At 36.9% G+C, this 5,851-nt stretch overlaps 1 long non-coding RNA gene across 1 annotated transcript; it reads left to right on the top strand.

Annotated features, from left to right (window-relative positions):
• The first annotated feature begins 963 nt into the window (after window positions 1–963).
• Window positions 964–5,154, top strand: LOC133183603 (uncharacterized). Its single transcript, XR_009720686.1, has 3 exons — window positions 964–1,127; window positions 4,475–4,908; window positions 5,069–5,154. It is a non-coding gene; the product is annotated as an uncharacterized LOC133183603 (long non-coding RNA).
• The last annotated feature ends 697 nt before the right edge of the window (window positions 5,155–5,851 follow it).

Raw genomic sequence — 5,851 nt, 5'->3', positions numbered from 1 at the left:
TGCATTTACTTAATAATAATAATACTCGAATGTCATTTCATTATTCGATTGTCGGTCCATTCGACTGATAGTCGAATAGTCGACTATTCGTTGACATCCCTACTTACAATTATTAATTGCAAATTTTAACTGCATTTTGATTTTTATATCAAACAAGGGCCATATGTTGTTCTTTATGTCTCTCATACCATCTTTTCATAAAAAATGTTTTCCCAACCAAAAAAAAAAAAAGATACACATCTTTAGTATTTTGTGTCCCAGTCTATTTTAAGCTCGATCCATAGCACTGCACGTGATCAGAGATCTCCTTTTTTGAGACAGCAGACCTGTAATACAGAATGATAAACTTTTTCCCCCTTATGTTGATTTTTTGTTAATATATGTCAGTATTCAGAACCCCTTTTTGCCCCTTCCAGGATAAGAGATTGAAAAAGGCACTTAAAGAACTATCTGGCAGCTTGAAAGGAGCCCTGGAAGCATGGAAGATATTTTCTACAGGATAATGGATATTGACTCTGAAAAAAGTGCAGATGCAGACAACAAGACATGGTGGAAACAACTGTAGGAGGCAAAACTGATGGGCAATGATCTTCCAAGATGTGGAAACAGCAGCCACACCCAAGAGGACTTGGTGGAAACAACTGCAGGAGGCAAGGCCGATGAGGAAAATTGATGGATGTTGAGGCAAACCTGATGGACAACGATCTTCCAAGATGTGGAAACGATAGCTGCTCCCAACAGGCCCCAAGACCATAAACTGAGAAAATTTCAAACTTAAATAACTTTTGAAATAATTTTGATTATGAAACAAAAATTTCCACCATATGTTTGAATTTAAATGCGATACAAAACTGTTAACGTTTAAGCAATACATTAGATAAAACTCAAGATATTGAAAATAAAAATTTTGACTCAAGTCCGTTCTCAGTTTATGGTCTTGGGGCAAGGACTTGCTGGAAACAACTGGACGAGCAATGAGCTGATGGATGTTGATCGTCCAAGATGTGGAAACAGCAGCTGGAACCAACAGGACTTGGTGGAAACAACTGGAGGAGACATGCCTGATGGATATGTTACCCCCCCCCCCCTTTCAAGACATTTCACAGTAGATAACGGACACTGATCAGGTATGTGACATAATCATGATCCAAGATTATCTTATTAATAAAAAGTTCCAAATTACAATGCCTACAATTCAGAATAAATTAACATATCTTAGCTACAAATAAAGTGTTATATAATTGATTTGAAATTTCCTGCATTTGACATGATATCATAGTGTCTGTACAGATGTTTAGTGATAAACTAAGTTAGTCTTTGTTTTTCACTAAAAAATAGCTCAAGTACTGATATTAACCACTGACATATGGCAGGTGGCTTAATTTTGCTATTACACATGCATCAGTATTTAATTCAAATTAGCTTCGCCAAGCATTCATACGGAGCGAATGCCAAATAATTTGATAGGCAGATAATTTGAATTACACTAATTCACATTAAATTCCTTAATTCGCAGTAACTTGCATTTAATTCGAATTAAACCATCTGTGTGAACAGGGCATAAATTGTGTAGCTTCTGTCAGACATGTAAGGAAACAATTATTTCATGTGGGATTCCCACAGTGGGAATGCCAGAAGGTCCAGGAACATATAGATAGTTGTACCAATTTCTGTGTAATCAGGTCGAGACTACACTATCTTTTATGGAAGGTATTTTTCATCACGTGATAATATTTTCATCAAACCCATTCTCCAATCAATTGAATGAGTTGCAAAGCATGATGGTCTACTATGTGTTTACTATTAAACAGCTACATGTGGTTTTTGTCGTTATAGTGCATAATATTTACTTGGTCACTGGAAAAACTGTACAACTTCTTTTTCATTTTATATGGCTGAAATTGAAAGACAATGTTCCATGCTCACATTGAATATGTATTGGATGATTAAACTAGTTACCTCAAATACTGTCTAAACTCTTTGACATATGCATACATTATATAGGTTTTAAAGATAATAAAAACAAAAATTGCACACTGGTGTATTGATGTTTAGATCTAAGAAAAATATCCTAAATACAAGATATTACTGGTGACATGCATGAATAGATATATGTAGATACACAAAAGCATTCAATGACGGAAAAATATGCTTCTCTTGTTTGTCAACAAAAAGCATCTAGATTTGTTCATTACGCTTAATACTCTTATGAAAATCAAAAAGAAATCATTTTTAGCTCACCTGAGCCGAAGGCTCAAGTGAGCTTTTCTGATCACATTTTGTCTGTAGTCCGTCTGTCCGTCTGTCCGTCTGTCTGTCCGTCTGTAAACTTTTCACATTTTCGACTTCTTCTCAAGAACCACTGGGCCAATTTCAACCAAACTTGCCACAAAGTATCCTTGGGTAAAGGGGATTCAAGTTTGTTCAAATGAAGGGCCACGCCCTCTTCCAAGGGGAGATAATTAAGAATTTGTGAAAAATTAATGGCATCATTAAAAAATCTTCTTCTCAAGAACCACTGTGCTTGAAAACATGAAACTTATGTGGAAGCATCCTCAGGTAGGGTAGATTCAAGTTTGTTCAAATCATGACCCCCGGGGGTAGGGTGGGGCCACAATGGGCGATCAAAGTTTTACATAGGAAATATACAGGAAAAATCTTTAAAAATCTTCTTCTCAAGAACAGCAAAGCCATACTTGGTCATATTTATATGGTAGCATCCTCATATAGTGTACATTCAAGTTTGTTCAAATCATGACCCCCGGGGGTCGGGTGGGGCCACAATGGGCGATCAAAGTTTTACATAGGAATATATAGGAAAAATCTTCAAAAATCTTCTTCTCAAGAACAGCAAAGCCATGATTGGTCATATTTATATGGAAGCATCCTCAGGTAGTGTAGATTCAAGTTTGTTCAAATCATGACCCCCGGTGGTAGGGTGGGGCCACAATGGGCGATCAAAGTTTTACATAGGAATATATAGGAAAAATCTTTAAAAATCTTCTTCTCAAGAACAGCAAAGCCATAATTGGTCATATTTACATGGAAGCATCCTCAGGTAGTGTAGATTCAAATTTGTTCAAATCATGACCCCCGGGGGTCGGGTGGGGCCACAATGGGCGATCAAAGTTTTGCATAGGAATATATAGGAAAAATCTTTAAAAATCTTCTTCTCAAGAACAACAAAGCCATCATTGGTCATATTTATATGGTAGCATCCTCAGGTAGTGTAGATTCAAGTTTGTTCAACTCATGACCCCCGGGGGTCGGGTGGGACCACAATGGGCGATCAAAGTTTTACATAGGAATATATAGGAAAAATCTTTAAAAATCTTCTTCTCAAGAACAGCAAAGCCATGATTGCTCATATTTACATGGAAGCATCCTCAGGTAGTGTACATTCAAATTTATTCAACTCATGACCCCCGGGGGTCGGGTGGGGCCACAATGGGCGATCAAAGTTTTACATAGGAACACATAGTAAAAATCTTCTTCTCAAGAACAGCAAAGCCATGATTGGTCATATTTATATGGTAGCATCCTCAGATAGTGTACATTCAAATTTTTTCAACTCATGACCCCCGGGGGTCGGGTGGGGCCACAATGGGCGATCAAAGTTTTACATAGGAACACATAGTAAAAATTCTAAAAAAAAAAAAACAATTTGTTAAGAATAGCAAAGCCATGATTGGTCATATTTATATGGTAGCATCCTCAGATAGTGTACATACAAATGTGTTCGAATCATGACCCCCGGGGGTCAGGTGGGGCCACAATGGGCCATCAAAGTTTTACATTGGAACACATAGTAAAAATCTTTAAAAAAAACTAATTGTTAAGAATAGCAAAGCCATGATTGGTCATATTTATATGGAAGCATTCTTAGATAGTGTACATTCAAGTTTGTTCAAACATGACCCCTGTGGGTCGGGTGGGGCCACAATGGGTGATCAAAGTTTTACATAGGAATACATAGGTTAAATCTTTAAAAATCTTCTACTCAAGAACAGCAAAGCCATGATTGGTCATATTTAAATGGAAGCATCCTCAGATAATGTAGATTCAAATTTGTTCAATTCCTGACCCCCCCCCCCCCCCAACCACTTTTATATTTAAACTTTTCAACCTTTCAAGATTGAAGTGATTTCTGCTTTTTCCTAGCCATAGTGCTCAGGTGAGCGATATGGCCCCTGGGCCTCTTGTTAGTCGCAAATGAGCACCATTTTTAAAATAGCATTGGAATATATGCTCATAATACTATTACAAAGAAAAAAGGCTTTGAAGTTTAAGCATCCTGTAAAAGTACTTAATAAGTAAGTCATCTGAACTAAAGATACTTGATATGTATGAAAGAAGAAGAAATCCCACATTCAAAACCATTTTCATTTTAGTGTTATCTTTGAAAGAAAAAGAATTATTTGATATGTGCATACCCTGACATTGGGAATTACCTTACTTTTACTTCCATTTTCAGATGTTTTAGCGAACATGTGCATTTTGCTGGAAAAAGAATCTGACATGCCATGTGGATTTTGAGATTTTAACCAGTTAGAGAAAATTTGATGAGCTTTCATTTGAGGGGTGTCCCATCCTTCAATGAAAATAAGGGGAGAAGCTGTGTGAGAAAACATTAACATTGTTACCTATGGGAAATTCATTAGTGGACTGTACCCAGACTGATGGATGTTGACCCTCTAAAATGTGGAAATGAGCTTCTACACCAGACAGGAATTGGTGGAAAAACCAGGAAAGGGCAAGACTGATGGATTTATTTGACCCTTCAAGATGTGGAAATGAACAGCAACAGTCAGACAGGAATTGGTGGAAGCAACTAGAAAAGATGGGACTGATGGATGATGACCTTCCCAACAGCAAGACTTATCCCTGTGGAGAACTGTCACTGATCAGGTATGTGACATAATCAATGATCCAACATCTTTTTTTGAAAAAGTACAGCAAAAAGATATCATCTTAGAGCTATATAATATTTCACTTAGACATGTTTGTTCCTTTATTAATTTCTGTTTATACTTACATAGATGCTGAAGTATTAACTTCTATTTTATAGTGTGCTTTAATGACTTAGTAGTACCCTGTAGAAGACTTAGATAAAGTCATGTGGATGTGCTTGACATTATGAATGATAAGGAGCCCTCAGGTATGGAAATAAGTCACCCAAGTATGCCATTCAGTATGACTCTGTTCTTCATTTTACCTCATTGATCCATATGGTCAATTACCTTTTTTTTCTCATTCATTGACAGAAAATAAAAGTATTGAAGAGGCATATCCTTGTGATCGCATGTGGAGAAAGACAAAGATAGATGACCATGTAGAATTAGCCAGATTTGCACACACAAGCACATCCAGTTTACAATGTTATTATCCAAAACAATTTTTTTGAGACATTTGTTTTGGAAATGGGTGTCTGAGTTGTAAGAGGGTATGGGGTCGCCCACTCAGACACGTGGGTTTTCTCCGGGTGCTCCGGCTTCCTCCCACACTGACCCCATTCTTTTTCTCTATGCCAATGTAAATATCTTTTATTATCTATTGTTTTGCTCTATTGATGTTATTTTATGTAGTTTGTTATATTTTATTTTATAAAATGTTTAGATGAAGTAGTTGAAAGCTAGTTGTAAGTAGACCTTGTCGATACCCTGGGGCATTACTGGTTGGAACTTCGTGGATCCTTGGCCGCTACGGTTGCCAGGCTGGCCTGGGGAGGAGGGGTTGAAAACGCAACTAGTTGTAGGCTGCTTTGTCTTTAATAATCTGTTTTCATTTTATCTAAAATCATATATGTTGCAGATATAATGATTGTTAAATATTAAATTAGTATTCCTGGAAT

Source organism: Saccostrea echinata, unplaced genomic scaffold, assembly GCF_033153115.1.
Source record: "Saccostrea echinata isolate AGI-Se365-2 ecotype Australia unplaced genomic scaffold, CSIRO_AGI_Sech_v1 ptg000009l, whole genome shotgun sequence".
NCBI classification, from domain to species: Eukaryota; Metazoa; Mollusca; class Bivalvia; order Ostreida; family Ostreidae; genus Saccostrea; species Saccostrea echinata.
This window is presented reverse-complemented; position numbering and strand designations above follow the sequence as displayed.